This window comes from Strix aluco, chromosome 14 (assembly GCF_031877795.1).
Source record: "Strix aluco isolate bStrAlu1 chromosome 14, bStrAlu1.hap1, whole genome shotgun sequence".
NCBI classification, from domain to species: domain Eukaryota; kingdom Metazoa; phylum Chordata; class Aves; order Strigiformes; family Strigidae; genus Strix; species Strix aluco.
In genome coordinates this window covers 15,830,800-15,847,263 of record NC_133944.1, presented here as the reverse complement: position 1 = coordinate 15,847,263, position 16,464 = coordinate 15,830,800, and the positions used below count along the sequence as shown (strand labels likewise).

Below are 16,464 nucleotides of genomic sequence, written 5' to 3'. Positions count from 1 at the left end.
TAAGCTTCTCTGGGACACAGCTGTTTCCCCTAACTCACTGAAGACATTGCTTTGGGGAACAAAAAAATGTATTTGTTCTCTGGCACTTCATTATTTGGCTTCTGTGAAACAGCCAGTTAAGGAGCTGGCTGTTTCTGATGGTGGTAGCAGTTGCTGCAATCCAAATGAAGTATCTGACTGTGGTTTTAAGATACATGACATAAGTTATAGCATGGATAATGTTGCCGTTACATGTTAAACAACTTCACTAATTTGCTTCACAAAGGCACCTAAACAATTCTATACTAATCATTTAAAGCTGTTGGTATCATAATCAAGTACTCATCTATTCTCCCTGGCTTTTTGGATTTCTTTGTAATTATTGTGTAGTCTTTATATTGCATGTTCTTCTCCGTACTCTCATTGATTTATTTTAACTCGCAGTACCAACAGTTGCAGTTCCTTATCTTTTTAGATTTACTTCACAAGAGCAAACACAAAGAAGGTAATTGTACAAGTGCAACTGTGTGCCTAAGAATGTCTAGTGAGATTTGCAAAGGCCTGGTTAAATGTCCTACTAGCCACACGCACATTTTACAAAGATTTCATAACACCTGTTGATTTTATGCGAACGTGGTGCAGTGTATGGTGCTACAAACATGGACCTCAGGAAACGTGTAGAGAAGATGAAGTTAGCTATTACTTGACATTAAAAATAGCAGAGCTACTAGAAAAAGAAAAATAATCAGCTTTAGTATCTTTTCCCTTAAATAATACTATAGTAATTAAATTTTAATATGTGAGTTCTTTGTAAGTCATTAGTGGTATAACTCTGCATATATGTGTCTGCTTCAGAAAACAGTCCATAATCTTGTAATGTTGAATTTTACCTGGCAGTTTTATTTGAACTTAATTTCTTTTTCTTCTAATGCTGTTACCCTGAGAGTTATGAGACAGGCCATCAGCTGACAGCACCAGGGGAAGGATAGGTATTGGCAATGGCATAAAAGCAGAAGGGGTGGGAAAAAATAGCTGTTGTAGCATTTATCAGTATTCTACTAATAGTCTGCTCAGACACAACTCTGGAATAAAATAGACATTCATACTGCAGTTTCTTTCAAAGGTTGAAGCTATTCATCTGCAGGGTTACAAGACAAAAGTCTAAACCTTACTGATATTATAGCTGTTTCATTGTATTTTTATAATAAGAGCATCCTTAAAAAACCATTGCCTTAGGTGTAAATATTCCACCCCATTCCCTTTGGAGGGAAGGCAAATACAGCCAACCATCCTTCCTAGAGTGCTTTTTAAGTAGTGTCTTTACATGTGAAAACAAAACAAAACTATCTATAGCCAAATATTCCAAGCAAGCAATGGAGTCAAGAGGCTTTTAGTTTAGGGCTTGATCAACCACCCGTTGAAGTGTACAGAAAGGCTCTTGTTGTTTTCCATGGGTTTTACATTGTTTCAGTGAAGGAGCAGGGTTTCACTGTGTGTAACCAGGTAGAGAGGTGCTCCACAAGAGCTCATTCTTTTTTACTGTAGAAGAGACTTGAGCCAACAGGGTGGGAACGCTGTCCAGAGACAGCAGTCAAGTCTGTGAGTTCAGAAACCCATGGGACACCGTGCTACACGAATGCACATAATATCTGTGGAGACCTTGGTAATTCTGATTCTGGGTGACAGCTGGGCTGTTACCTGTATTCTCTTTCAGTGCCCTTAGTGAACGTACACGTTTTAGGCTGAAATAGAAATCCTTATTCACAAAACTGATTCACTTAGGATTTTTAGGGGAAGACAGTTTAGATTCTGGGCTGGATTCAGACCATCTGACTCAGGTATCTAAGACACCTGGATTAGGAGCTGGGGAGCACTCTCATGCAGACGCCCTCTGACTTGGCCTCTGCAGATGTCTCTCTTTGACATTACAGCATTTCTGGGGCAGCTGCTTTCCTAAATTAGGGACTTCACCAAAGCTGTTGCATAGAGGGCAAACTTGTGAACCCCAAGTCAGTGGGGATAAAAGAAAAAAAACAACCCACAAAAAAAAATGGGTCAGGAACTTGTTGGCTTGGTGTTAACAGACCTGTGACCTATTGCTACTCTTCTATTGGAGGCATTACACTTACAATCTTAAACAAAGTTGACATTTTCTTTCAAGTTGATATGCTTCAGATTTTGTCCAAGGTCTTATTTAAAAGAGCTCATTTCCTTTTTTGGTACAATGTGATTGTTAAGCAGGGAGAAAGAATTTCAGTGAACGATGCGGGTTGTCAAAGATGGCATTTCAAAATGTTCAAAAATACTCCTCAGAATGGGTTATAGTTACCCAACAGTTTCTTCAATAAAAACAGGGAATTCATTAAAAAATTAAATGCTTTTCATGTACTCAAATACTTCATTTTTGTGTTAGTGAAATCAGCCTGGCTTGTTTCAAGTTTTAAGATGTGTAGAGAGGATTAAAAAGGAAAAAACTCCAACATTTTGAATTGCAAAAATGAGCTGCTATTTTACATTCTGGTTGAGAAAATGAGATAGAATACTTATTTAGAAAAGCTGTATTTTCTTACAAATATTTAAACTAAAGAATTTGTTCGTTTGAGAAATCCTGTATTCTGAAATTAAACTGCTATTTAATTTTCAGTTGGAGTATTTTATTGTTATAATTGTAGAACAGACACAGTTAACTGGGATCTTTGATAAAACCTATTTAGTCAAAATTTCAGAACACCGAAGTGGGTTCAGATTACATTAGAAAGCACTTGTCATGTTCAAAATTATTGGCAGAGAAAGGAAGATGAAGAAATAGGTAATACCATACCAGTATTCCCAGTTGTAAGCTTTTGGTGTTATTTTCTATATATTTTACATCATTCGTTCTTCCATAGTCAGTTATGTATGTTTAGATTTATGTAAGCTGAGTGAGAATGTTTAAAGAAAATACTGCTTTCAGGTGAAGTAAGGACAAGGAGTATTTGGTAACTCTGTAATAATTACACTAATGTCTTCTAGTTTTTGCAGTTCTCACTAGCCAGCCCTTGAAGGAAAATATTTTGTGTGCACGTTTCTGTTGTCTGCCTTATGTCAGAAAACGCATGTAAAATGCTACCAAGTCTGACACCTAGTTTGTCTCCAGTGTTTTCCTTGTGTAAATGACTACCCAGCTGCATGGAAATAGGAAAAATGTCTCCTGTTTCAAACAAAACTTCCAGCTTTCTGGAGTTTGAAGTCAATGGAAGGGAATATAACTGGGCTTATTTTATGTGAGATAAACAAGCATGAGAAAGTCTGAGAGCTGAACTTAGCTCTTTTTTTGGTGAAAGTTTCTGGCAAGTAAAATGCATAGATGAAATTAACCTTACTGCTCCCCAATTCATGTATGAGGGATTTTGCCATACACTTTTTTCATCCAGTTTTATGGACAACATTGAGGTTTCCATTGTCTCAAAGTCCTAAGAGCAAGCTTTTGTCTCTTTGATAGCTGAAATAGAAAGAGACATTGTTCTAATTATGAATTAGAAGAATTTAACCTTAAAAAGGTAAAATGGAAACTCTGTTCCAAGAGAGGAAGTTCTGTTGAATGCACTTTTGTATTGCAATATTTTAGAAGAATCGCTCACTAAAGATTTTTTAACGCGGAAGCATAAGAAGATAACTTCCTTTTTTGACATGCTTTACCTTTGCAAAGTTACTTGGCTGTTGACAGGTACAACAAGACATGTGCTACACTTACATGCTATTAGTGCAGTAGGCTTTGAAAAATGTCTAATGCATTGGCATATCTGACAATTTAGGGTATTAGTTAAGAGTAAGACACTGTAAATAGAGTGAATTTTAGCTACAGCTGCTGACTTGAGCATTCAGTCAACATCTGCAGTACAGGGCTGAACTATATACAACAAATAATGCCATTTTATGCTATAGAGATGGAAGCTGGCGTTATACAGTGTGTATGGTTCAGTCTGAGAGCAATGGTAATTACAATATATTGAAGTTTTGCATTGTAATAAAAATTGAGACCATTAGTGGATACCATTTATGTCATTAGTATTTAGTGGCTGTGTGTTGCAGCTTTTTTAGTGCTCATAAAACTGTCTCTGCTTGCAGATATGTGACAGCACTGATATAAATTTAAATCTTTAGAAATCCATAAGACATAAAATATAGATAGTAAATAAGGGCATAACATTATAGGCAGAACCTTAATAATTTGGCACACAAATGTTTATATATTTGCATGTCTAGTGAAGAGATTAGCATAATGGTGATCACGTTTATACTATGGAAGAACTTGATTAAATACAGAATAACAAATAAGGTAAAACTGAAGTACATCATGCAAAAGCAGCAGAGAATTCTTTCAGGTCCCCAAAAGGGAATTTATGATGTTGGAAGGTACACCCCCTACATATATCTGGCAGGATACCGATTTTTCTCTTTATAGACTTTTTACTAGTTAGAATACCTCTTCCACTAACTAGTAGTACAATTGTTTTTAAGAAGTGATTATTTTAATTAACCAATTAACCAATAAAAAATAAAGTTGTTAGGGAACCCTAAGATAGAGATTGGCTGACATTTCTTTAACAGTAATGGAACCAGCCAACATAGGGAAGGTCTATAATATCTAGACTGAAATAGCAGTGTCTTGTCAGGAATTTAGAGGCTGGTGTGAGGGCAGTGAAGAAGCTGGCTGAGGAAAGATGTCTTTGGAGGATGGGGTAGGGAGGAGTCCAGTAGGATTTCCCTCTATACCAAGTGTTGTACATGAGCCAGGCGTGCGACCCTCATTGTTTGGGCTTCCCAGTGTAAGATTTTTGTTCAAGAAATTCAAGAAATTTGGAAGCCTGTTTGATTTCCATGCAGAAGATCTCTGGGAAAGCTGTCTTCTTCCCTTGATTTGAGGAATGTCACTTGGATTCTGCTGGCAGTTACTCTAGGATCTTTAAGAGGTTCCCACCAAGGTTGATTTTTCCTTAGGAAGTTCCCACCGGGATTGATTTTTCCTTTAAGAGGCTATCCATTGTGCTTTATTGTCCCTGGTTTCTGTGTCAGTGACGGATTTGAAGCAAGAGATTCTGAGACTTGTCTTCCGCACACCCCATCTTCATCTTCAGCTCTGACCTTTACATCTTGGAAACACCCTGGAGGTTTGTCACAGAGCTCTTGGGGGATTTGGAAATCAAATTACACAGCACTAAAGGAGAACACAGAAACTATAAAAACACTTCAGTCATTAGGAGTGAAGTGACAGGAAGCAGTGTTAGAGACTGAATCTTTCCAATTAATTTTCCTTTCAGAGCTCTCGACATTTTTAATTCTAAGTGTGTATGAATGCTGGGCAACGTTAGATGTGTCTTTCAGAAGAAAAGAAAACCTTTGATAAACCTTCTGAATCTCTTGACTGAACAATAATAGTGCCCTGATTGTTTTGGATCCTTGTAGTTGGGTGGGAAAGATGGTAGTGTGAATGATGGTGGGAACGTACATTTGCAGAGAGCTTGTGGTTTACATTAATAGTTGTTAAGGTTATAAAATGAGATGCTTTTCAGGAGCTCAGGTAATAAGCAGAAGTGAAACATGAGTTTTTTGTACGGTGAATATAAATAATTCTTTCTGTGTCTCCTAGTATTTCTTACGATCTAACTGTGAAAAGTGTTAAACTGGAAATGTTATTGTTCCTTTACAAAACATATTTTCGTCTGTTTATCCATTCAAAACAGACTAAAATGTAAATCTGTAAAATGCTTTCCATCTTCAAAGCAGCTATTTATATTCATCTAAATTCTGAAATCTTTTTGAAACTTTCATTTTTATTTCTGATTGTGGGATTCAGTGTCACTTCTTAGCACATTGAATACTGATGGCTTTGAACATACGGCATGGCACAAAGCGATAACTTGGCAGTGCGCACTACCCTGCTGAGAGACAATTCTAAAGGAAAAGTGATTTTTATGCTGGGGTTTTGGCTGATTTTAGAATTAAGGGAAATATTAAAGAGCATAAAAAAAAATCTTTTAATTCCTCTATGCACCAGTAAATTGCTTGTTACCTTATTTATCCAAGTAACAGCTACCTGAGAGCAGAGGCTGCTTTCTGAAGCTGTTCTCTACATAGAAGCATACTAAAGCCACTAAGGGACTGAAATCATAATACAAGTGAACAGATGAGTTTTGCAGTAGAGAGTGTTATGCTTGACTGGGTCTGTGCACACTTACCAAAAACATAGTAAAGGAAGACAAGTATTAGAATGATTTAAGAGAACTGGGCTTTCTAAAACCTACTGTGTCATAAGGTAGAAGGCAGAAGACTGGGTTTCTGGCAAAACCTGGGTGAATCTGAGAAAATGCCATACTTAAAAAAGTATTTCTATGGGAATAATTGTAGTTACTGTAGTTACTGTAAAGCCTGATACTAAATCAGAGTGCAGCATATTCCCTTAAGCAGGACAAGCAGGTGTAACAGAAATGAATGTTGAAATGGTGGTACGTGAAAGAACCTGTAGGACTATGTGAAGCAGATTTTCTTATTCTTGATAATGTGTTTTCTCTTCCTGTATTTTCTTACATCTGTTTAAATTCAGTTGTGTTCCGACTGCTAGGTGATATTGGTATCTAGTTGCTCTCTCATACTTCCTCGTATCTTGCAGGTAGACAGTACATCACAGATTCTTATGGGGCAGTCGGCCTTATTAAGTTACCAAAATTACTACAGGTCACAGCTGAGATGCATTAGTGGAATTTAATAGGAAAGCTTGCCCAATATAGGCTCTGTTGTTCTTACTGCTTGTTACTGCTTTCATAAGAAGCACAGGACATTATTGAAAGATATGTTTATGAAATATACAGTACAATACAGCTACACACCAGGTTTATGCCAAATTAGGTCTTGAACCTAAATGGATTCAGGCATCTGCTGCAGTGTAGATTACAGTTCACTGTGTGACCTCACACATGTAGGTTGGCCTCCTCCTGGCTTATTTAATCCATCTGCAAAATCGAGAAAAACAAGTACCTCCATGAAAAAACAGGTATGCATCTGGGCCCAACTGTCCTGGGTAAATAAATTACAGAGAAGGCAGTGGCTCAACTGAAGGGATAATAAAGAGGAAATGTAAGTCTCTTTGTCTCCTACACACATTTATCATTAACTTCGTGGCTACTGTGTTTACATTTATTGGGTATGTTTAGTCTCACTGGACTTCCAGCAGAACAGATCTGGGGTCATCATCTTTCCTGCAATTCAGTACACGAGGAGCGCTATGTGGTTAGTCTTATTGGAGGGAACATAGGCAGCAGGCTTTAGCAACTTGCGAATGAATCAATAAACCATGTTCCTGTAGGTTTCTGAATTGTCTCTCATTAGGAATGGAATTGGGCAGTGGAAGATCGATTTTTGTGGCAAATCAGAGGTTTTTTAGCAGTCCTTTATTTAGACTGTGGATTTTTTAAGTCATAAAGCTTCATCAAAAATACTATACAGGATTTAAGCTGCAACAAGAATTGTAAATAGTTTAAATGTCCTTTTTTCAGAACACTTTTGTGAACATAAAATCGCGTGGGACCTGATCCCCACAGTTAACTAAATCAGTGGAAAGCAGCTGAGCTCCCATGGCTGAGGAACGTGGCTCATGGAGTACCTGACATGATGTCAGTAAGAGATACGCAGAAAGGGAACTATTGTCTAAGGATATAACTGAGAATTGTGACGTTGTGTATCAGAATTGCTTACAACAGCTCTTGACAATTGACACGTGTGACATAATTAAACTCTGCTTGAAATGCAGTCATACTTTAGAATCATCTCAAGTAATTATTGTACAGGTACGGAACAGGCTTAAGTTTTGGCAGAGAGGTGTTTTAAATCTACATTTTTTTTCTCCGTCACCATGTGGCTGTGAAGTTCTGAAGAAACTTGCCTTTACAGATGCAATTCTCTGAAAATTCTTTCCCTGCATGGCACATATGGGCTTAATTGAGTGTAGTAGTAACACCTTGACAGTATGGTTTTAGGATAGTATAACTTGCTTATGGATAAAGCAATGTTCATCTGGGAACCTCTGCTTTTAGTACACACGTGTGCCTTCCCAGCATCTTGAACCAGTGTTAGTTTCATGGACAGACTGGGGACAAACAAGGACAGTGCTGCATATGCAGTTCTTAATTTTTTAACAGGCTCATCAGGTAGGAATTTGTATTTGCAAATCCTGAGGGAGCTGGGGAAACATGGACGAGCCACAGTGCTGAGCCTAGACAAAAATCAGCTGAAGCAAAATCAAGAGCAGCGTCAACAGTAATACTTAGAAACACAGAGCTTTATTAAGAATTGATAAAGTGCCAGGCATTACTTTCCAAATAGGTAATGTTGTAAGATGTTGGCTATCAATAAGGCTCTACATATTCCAAAAGAAGTCTAAACCAAATACGCTATCATAATATGTATCATCACCTCTTATATATACTTAGCTTTAGCTTACATCTACATACCTGCAGAAGGTAACGGTGTTCTCCAGTCATTCTCTAGAGAGGCAGTTACATTAATTTTCTAGTAATTACTATGTAAGAATTGATTCATGTTACCTACACATAAAGAACTTATGAATCATTCATTGCTGGGTGCAAACCCAGATCTTGACTCTGCCCCGTTGTTCCCTCCTTGGGGTACCTGCATAGACATCCTTCCTAGCTGACTGCAGAAGCATGTAGAGTTATGTTTATCCCCGAAGGGTGCCCATAAATGCTATACATACAAAATTAAAATGTTACAGCTCTGCTTGTGGTGCAAGATGCTGGTGGTACAGTGCCTTAGTGGGTGGTTTCTAGTTCATTTTTCTGTTACACAGTCATAATTTGTGATCCCGCATTAGCATTGTTCTGTCACAAGCCTCAGTGGTCAGGAACTTACTAAGGATGGGTGAACTTTGCAGGATCCTAGAGGTCTGGCTAAGGTAACAGAAATCTGAATAGTTTTTCAGAGCTTAATGAGAGGTGGACTTTTCAGGTGGAAATATTTCCCTTTTCAGTGGTGTATCAATTTTTGCAGGATGCCTGAAGCTATGTGCTCTCTGTCTAGAACAGAGCATTCCTCAGTTAGGGAGAACATCAGCAGATGTTTCTGAGGAGCTTTCCTGAGCAGGGTTTTAATACTGTCTTTGATGTCCAGAGGAGAACACAGCTTTAGCCATGTAGAATTCTCTGAAGTCGTTCATAATGTAGTAGCTATAATCAAGGGTCTGTCACACAATAGAGTAAGAGAGGAGTAAGAGATTGATGATTATTCATTGTCATGTTTACAGAAGAGTTCTGGCTGGAGACAAGCTGATAGCTACCACTCTGGGGGACTGCTTTTGGACTTGCTAAAGGTGAATTGGTGTACATTATTTATTTTGATTTTCACAGGATTCATTGCAAAGAAGGTCCAGAAAATGAAGACTTTATTCTTTCTTACTCAAGAAAAATACCTGTTCAAGTCAGCAAGTAGTTTGATTGAATGAGGGCAGTGAAACTAGTCCATAGTGGAAATTTTTTAAAAAGAGAGGTGAGTGATATTTTTCTTTCAGAACTTGAGTGTGGTTAAATGAGAGGAAATGGAAAATCTGGTAAGTGGGTTGCCCTAAAATTAGAACCATCCTTCAAAGCTGTGGGCAAGTGCTTTCTGTGTTAAACTAGTCATCATTTCCTTATGAGAGTGCCCCGAAGAGGAATGTATTTGGATCTGCTCAGGAGGAACATAGGAGATGTCCTTGATTCTGGACTTTGATGAATCCTTCACGGTAAAAAGGCATGCGAAGGGCGTGAATGTATGCGTGCGATTGCTTGCATGTTTCTGAATGTTAGAATTGTTCATACCTCTGAGTCCAGCTCATCCAGGTTGTAGGGTACCAGCACCTCCATGGGACCAGAATACAGACTGCCAAAGCACCGTGTAGCAAAGGGAAGTAGAAGTCAGTGAGTGGGAGTGACAGCCTGCCAAGCTCAATTGAGGAGACGAGCTTTTTAAGTGTGAGGTAATAAATGCTAGTGTAAACTGCTGAGAGGAGATGATGGATTTTCCATTTAGAGATTAAGATTGGAAGTATTTCAGGAGGGTGTGTTTTAGTCAACTAGGACGTATGGGGATTGATATAGAGGTAACCGAGTAAAAATCTGACGGTAGGAGTTCAGACCAGAATGTCTGATGGCCCCTTTAGATCTTAACATTGTTTAAAATGTTAAACAGAAGCCTCTCTATGTTAGGGTTTGAGTGGCACATCTCGGTGCACTTGTAAACATCCCAAGTGGCATTAAGGTTTCAGATGGGATCGTAATGTTTGCGTGAACCCACGTTGCCTGCCTGAGGACAGTTGGCCTTGCTTGTGTAATGGAGATATCCAGTGGACATGAGCAGTTAAAAAAGAGAAATGTGATGTGGATGAAAAGGAGGAGGAGTGGTGAATGTTAAAAAATATCAGACTGTCATAGAAGGATAATACTGTATTTTGGCTTTAGTTCCACAGATGGGCATTTAAAGCCTCTCATAAATCCTACTGAAGTGAGGGGCTGAGTGAGTTCCACTGACTTCAGTGGGATCATTTTGAAGAACTGGGTAAGTGATTCTTAGTGGACTGGGACAGAGCAGCATGCTACTGACAGTATGGTCATCTTTTCCATCTAAGGCTCTTTTTCAAGCCCTGATAAAACTTGAACCACAAAAGAAAGTACATAGTAAGAACTTGAAGTGAAGAAAAAAAATGCAGAATGAAAATTCTGACTCTCGTGCTTCCCCTTCCTCCATTAAGCCTCATGTGGGCTTTGTATGAGCCTAGGAAATGCACATGGAAGTGGTTCCCAGTTAGTGGTTAAGAGCGCTGTGGAGCCATAGGGTGGAATAGGATTAGGGCCTTTACCGGAATAATGCCACTTCTGTCTGGATAGAAACACTTGCCAAAGCTTGTCCTTTGGGTTGGTATTTTTGTTCAAACAGAACATGCAGCCAGCCATGTTGAACTATGCTGTTTTAATGTTCTTAGGCAGAAGTTCAGGTCAGTTAAAAAAAAAGATGCATTTTAACTTTCTGTATAGATGACATTGAGATCATGTCAAAGTAAAAAAATAAGTATTTACCCAAAGCAAAAGTCTTTTGCCATTTCATTTCATGGAAACATGGAGTTCCTTAGGCATTTACAGTGTTTTGCGACGGCCTTCTTACTTACACAGGACACTTGGTTACTTCCCAGCTCTACCTTACAGGTTCACAGGTTGGTATGGTTCACAATTATCACAACAATTAGTTGACTACCATAGCAATTAAATATTTTTATGGCTTATTGTCATATTCTAAATACTAAATGATTCCGGCAAATATTCTCGGAGAGGTTTGATGGCTGATCTGCAGACTGTGCACTGCGTTTGCTTACATATTTAAGCTACTAGTATTTCTAGGAAGCTGTAGTTTATTAATTCATTATTATTTTATTGATGTTCAATTGATGTCTTATTAAATGTAAATTAGATATTTGGGAATAATAATTTAATGGGACGAGGCAGGTGAGATTCCCCCAGGGTAGTTTGTAATGAAGCTTCAAATTGTTAATAATCCTAAACTCATAAATAAATTATTACGGATGAAACAGATGCAAAAATACTGAAATAAGTATGAAAATGTTAAGTGGTGGTGAACAGACACATGATCTGCTGGGAGATCTGTGTGATGATGCACATTTGGCACTAAGTCACGTAAGTCAGAATAACGTCAATGCTCCCCACTCCTTCCAACCGTTCAATATTTAGACATGTATCTACCCCTTGTATCCCATTATTATGCTGCGCCATTCTGTTCGCAGACATTTTGCTTTGCCTGGGAACAGTGTTAATTTAATACACTCAGCTGACCTCGGAGGCACTGAAATGACATGGCAGCAGCAGTCCAGAGCGCTGCAGTATATCCTGCTGTTAGCAGAACTGGTGGGGAGACCGTGTACTTTTCTGGACAGTTGTCTGCGAACTCTTTTGGGAAAAGGGAGGGGGGAGCTGGCTCTTTGACCACACTAACTGTCGAGAAGGACACATCCTCTCAGTTAGCTATCTTTCATCTTTTCTGTGGAAGACACGTTTTCCAGTTGCTCCTCTGTTTTTCTTGAAGAGTTAGCAAGGAGACCATAGGTCTGTCTCAGATAAGAAAAGAAAGGAAGGAGAACCTACCCTTACGTAAGAAAAGAACGGATGTAGAGAAGGAGAGGATACTGTTAGTGCAAGTATTTTCTGGTTTGGGTTTTTATTTTTGGAGCCCCAGCATCCTGCAAAGGTTTTAAGAGATCCAAAAAAACCCTGTTTCTTCAGTAAAAACATCACCACTAGCTGAGCCTTTAAAGACAGCTAAATCCCAAGGGAGCACTAGTATCTGTATTTAGTACTCCCTGCAGTAGCAATTGCAGAAACTCAGCACTTTGTAAAATGCTGCTGGTAATTTGAAGAGTTAAGTCATGCAGCAGGTTATTAAATGTAAAGAAGCTAAGTGCCTAAAATTAATTTCTTGATATTTCTGTCAGTGGCAGTAAGGGATACAAGAATTCTGAAAATCTGGCCCTGTGACCATAGTGTTACATGTAAATAGTGGTGACACAGGCATTCAAATAGGGATTCCAATGTATCCAATGTGGAATTTTGGCCCAAAGTCATTTTGGGGAGCTTGAGAGATGGTTTTCCTGTAATGTTAAAGCTGAGGATACTCTTGTTACTTGTGGTATTTTTGAAAAAAAGCTCAATTAAAGTTTTTTAGAAAATGAACAAAGAGATGGCTTAGTCACTGGCTTAGACTGTCACCTAAAACTATATTCCAGGAATTTGGTGGTTATTGAATGGCTGGAAGAGTTGCAAACTAGAAATCTGACTTAATACGAGGCATAGAAAAAAGGCAAATATACTGCTTTTCTGATGAAAGACCTTGGTTGCTAGGAAGAGAGTATTCAAGTGTTTGCTTATGTTTTGTTGGGGTTTTAACAATGTGGAATAAACAGACAACATGGACTTTTAAAGAATGTTTTCTTAAATAGTGAAACTATAACCTAATGAAGAAATTGCAGTAATCACATTTCTTTAGTTACAGAGATACTGTAATTCTCAATTTTTAAAGTGCTGTATTTTTCAAACACAAATCTGCTGGCTAATACATTTTTATATAGTTTTGTAATTAGAGATTTTGAAATTAATTTGCTGTTGAAAAACAGAAAATACTGATGTGCCTTCCTAACAGGGTAGGGGCAGAGAAGTCACTTGCATGATTTGCAGCATCCATAGCAAAATTATGTTCTTTTTGGTAGTTGTGAATGGTTACTCCTGTGCATCTGCCAGGAGACCCACGCATATGGAAAATGGATCCGTCTTGACTCAGTCTTCACTCTTTCCCTGATGTGCCAGTCCAGCATGGTCTGGTGGAACTGTTGGCAAGTTCCTGTCCATACAGTTGCTGATGCTTTTCTGGGGAACCACATTAAGCAATTGCTTGGGTCACCAGATGCCTGCTCCTCCTCCTTCATGTGTCTGCACAGGCTGGGCTTGGAAGAAGGTCCTGCCCTGTTCTTGACGTTTGCACACTCCCCAGATTTCTTGTGACTTATGTCAGCATGACGGAAAACCCTTCCCAGGCTCTGCTTGCTGCCACGGATGTAGGAGTGCTGTGACAGATGAATAAATGGTTTGCAAGATCCCTGCCACTTTCTCATTTAGGAATTACAGAAATCTTGAGGCTAGTTTCACACTTGGGGCTTGTCTTTTTACTACTTCTGCAGCTTTTATGCAGACAAAGATGGTGTTATAATTGAGAGAATTTGTCTAAGAACTGAAAGATTAAATAGGCATTATGTAGGCATTTAAGCTGTTCGGGGCCATCCGTGCCTCTGGTGTGTGTACATAAAGCTGGGCTCAGGGATTGTAGCAAACATCCTGCAGCCTCCAGAGACACCTACAAATCCGTGCTTCTGCGTTTGCCCTTGTCTCCCTTTAAAGTGCTATTGTTACTGTTGTTGCTGCACATCTTTATTCAAAGTTACACATGGTGGGGTGGAGTAGAGGATAACGTTTATAGTAATTGGCAATCAAAATGAAGGAGGAAACAAAAGAAAAGACCAATAATGCAAGACTATCGTTAAATGCCAGATATAATTTGTCAAAGGTGTTCCTTCTAAATTAGATGGAGGCAGCATTTTATCAGATCAATACCACCTAAATGACTCCAGTACAGTCTTGGTAGCTTTTGGCTAACAAATACGAAGAATTGTGGTACGCCCTATGCTTAAACAATAAGACCAAAGAACTTAGTGAATTAGTAATGCTTGACTGTGGTCAGAAATCCCTGTAAAACTGGGATTGTCAATGTCCAAGGATTGGAGCTGATTAGCTATGAAGCCAGCCTCATAGATCAGTCACAGCCAGAAGTGCAAAGCTCAACAGCAAACTGAGCTCAGTAGTAAATATTATAGCTCAAGGAGTACATGCCCTGGTTCTTGGTGATGTTAATGGAAAAACATCTGTTGACTTTATTTGGAGTTTGAGCTGCCTGTTACAGGAAGTGCTTTAAGTATTTAACCCAGCTGTTGGCCATCTTTATCTGCACATCTTACCCAGCCCGATTCATTTAATTACCAATAGAATGTGTTCTTGTTGCAACTTAACACTATAATACACTCTTACTCAGTGTTACTGTGGTGCAGCTGTAAGTCAAATACTATGTTTTATTTCAAAATACAAGGTGGGAATAAAGAAAGCAGGTGTCATACAAGAGAGTGGCAACCTCATAATAGGAAATGGCATTTCAATTACATTTGCAGAGGGGGAATGATATTCTAGGTATTTTCTGTATCAAAACATCATAGTAGCCTGTTGACAGAAGTAAGCAGCTCGTTGTTTCTTAATTGGCTTTCATTAGACTTTACTGTGCAGTAGGAGTCCCTGACTCTGGTAGCACACTTCATCTGTGGAGATGAAGGCCTCGTAGACTAAGCAAAACTTAGAACTTGCCCCAGGACCAAAGAAGCAGTCTTGGGACTGGGATCCAGGATCCTGATTCATAGCCAGCTCAGCTTACACTTGAGACTGGACTAAATGTGCCTCTCAAGTGTCTCCTAGAAGGAAAGAGGCGTACATACACATGCCTACAAACCGGTGCATCTCATGCCTTGCTGAAGACAGCTCTGCAGTAGGAAGGTGCATCACGACTGCTTTTTTTGTGAGGAGAATATGCTAATTTTTGCTGCAACAACTGTATATAACCTGACAATTATCCTCTCCAGTCTCTTGGGTTAACTTTATCTGTGGTTGAGTTTAGAATCCCCAAATGATTATGTAATAGGTACCAGATACCTGGTAATATAACAGGCCTTTTCTAAATTTTTAAAGCTGTATTAATGTAATTTCTTAGGTGTCATCGTGTCTTTTCCAGCATCAATCCATTGTGAATCACGCACAGACAGCAGAGAAAGAACAGAACCTACCGCAGCCTGTGAGCAGCAAGAAATTTCAGCTGGATGACTGCATAAGGGGTTTGCAAGACCGCCAGTAATTTTTTATATTCAGAGTTAAATAGAGCAATAAGATGGAATTTAAGCTTTAGTGCAATGGATTGCGGCTCTTCAGTCAATCAAATTATAGTTCAATCAGTTCATTTTAATCACTTCTCTGGAGAGAAGTAAACCCCTATGTTGAAGAATATGCAGCAATTTTATTGATGGAAAGTTTAATTGTTTCATTTTTCCTTACCGTCTGTAACACACTAGACTTTTAATCAGTGGGAACTGAAGTTATAATGAAGTAAAGTCCACTTTCCACAGTTCACAACTAGCTGAAAATAATTGGGTTGAGACTCCCATCCAGACAGTGTAATGCCTCTGGCATTTTCCTGAAAACTACACTTAATTGCTTTGCTGATGTTGTTAAGTGGTCCTGAGGGGGATGAAGTAGTAAAGCTGCCCACATATGCAGGGAAACAATACACAAAAAATGTCTTACAAGGTCCTTAAAGGAGGACCAACTAGTGACTAGAAGACAATATATGGCGCTTTTTTTTTTTCCTTTTCTATACCAGCGAGAACACACAGGAGAGGCTGATAAAATAAACTGTGGAAATTCTATAAACACTAACAGTATTTTTATTTAAAGGCAGAAAGCTTGGGACTAGAAGTACAGAAAACGTGAAGGCAGACCTCTTGCAATCAAACCTGCAAGTTAAGGCTAGCCCAAGTCACTTGGCATTTTTATGCTGAGCGCCAGTTAGCGTGCTGCCTGTCTTCAGCACCTTGGGCTGAGGAACAGATGTACTCTCGTCCCCAGGGAGGGAGGACAGCTTGCTCTCCGTGCTCTGAAGTGACAGGATGTGAGCCAGCTATGAGCTGAAAGCCTTGTCCAGGCATCAGTGGGACCAGCGAGTGTACCCCGTTAGGCTCTAAACATAGCCAGAGAAGGAGTAACACTTTGGAATTTCTCCTTATTTAGTGCACTCACGGGAAACCCTCCT

At 39.0% G+C, this 16,464-nt stretch overlaps 1 long non-coding RNA gene across 1 annotated transcript in view; it reads left to right on the top strand.

Moving 5' to 3' along the window:
- The window catches only part of LOC141929881 (uncharacterized), a 29,285-nt gene extending 13,632 nt beyond the window's left edge, over positions 1-15,653 (top strand). Inside the window, exons 3-4 of the long non-coding RNA XR_012625128.1 lie at positions 9,378-9,516; positions 15,373-15,653. This is a non-coding gene — a long non-coding RNA (uncharacterized LOC141929881). The remainder of the gene's footprint in view (positions 1-9,377; positions 9,517-15,372) is intronic.
- Positions 15,654-16,464: the final 811 nt, after the last annotated feature.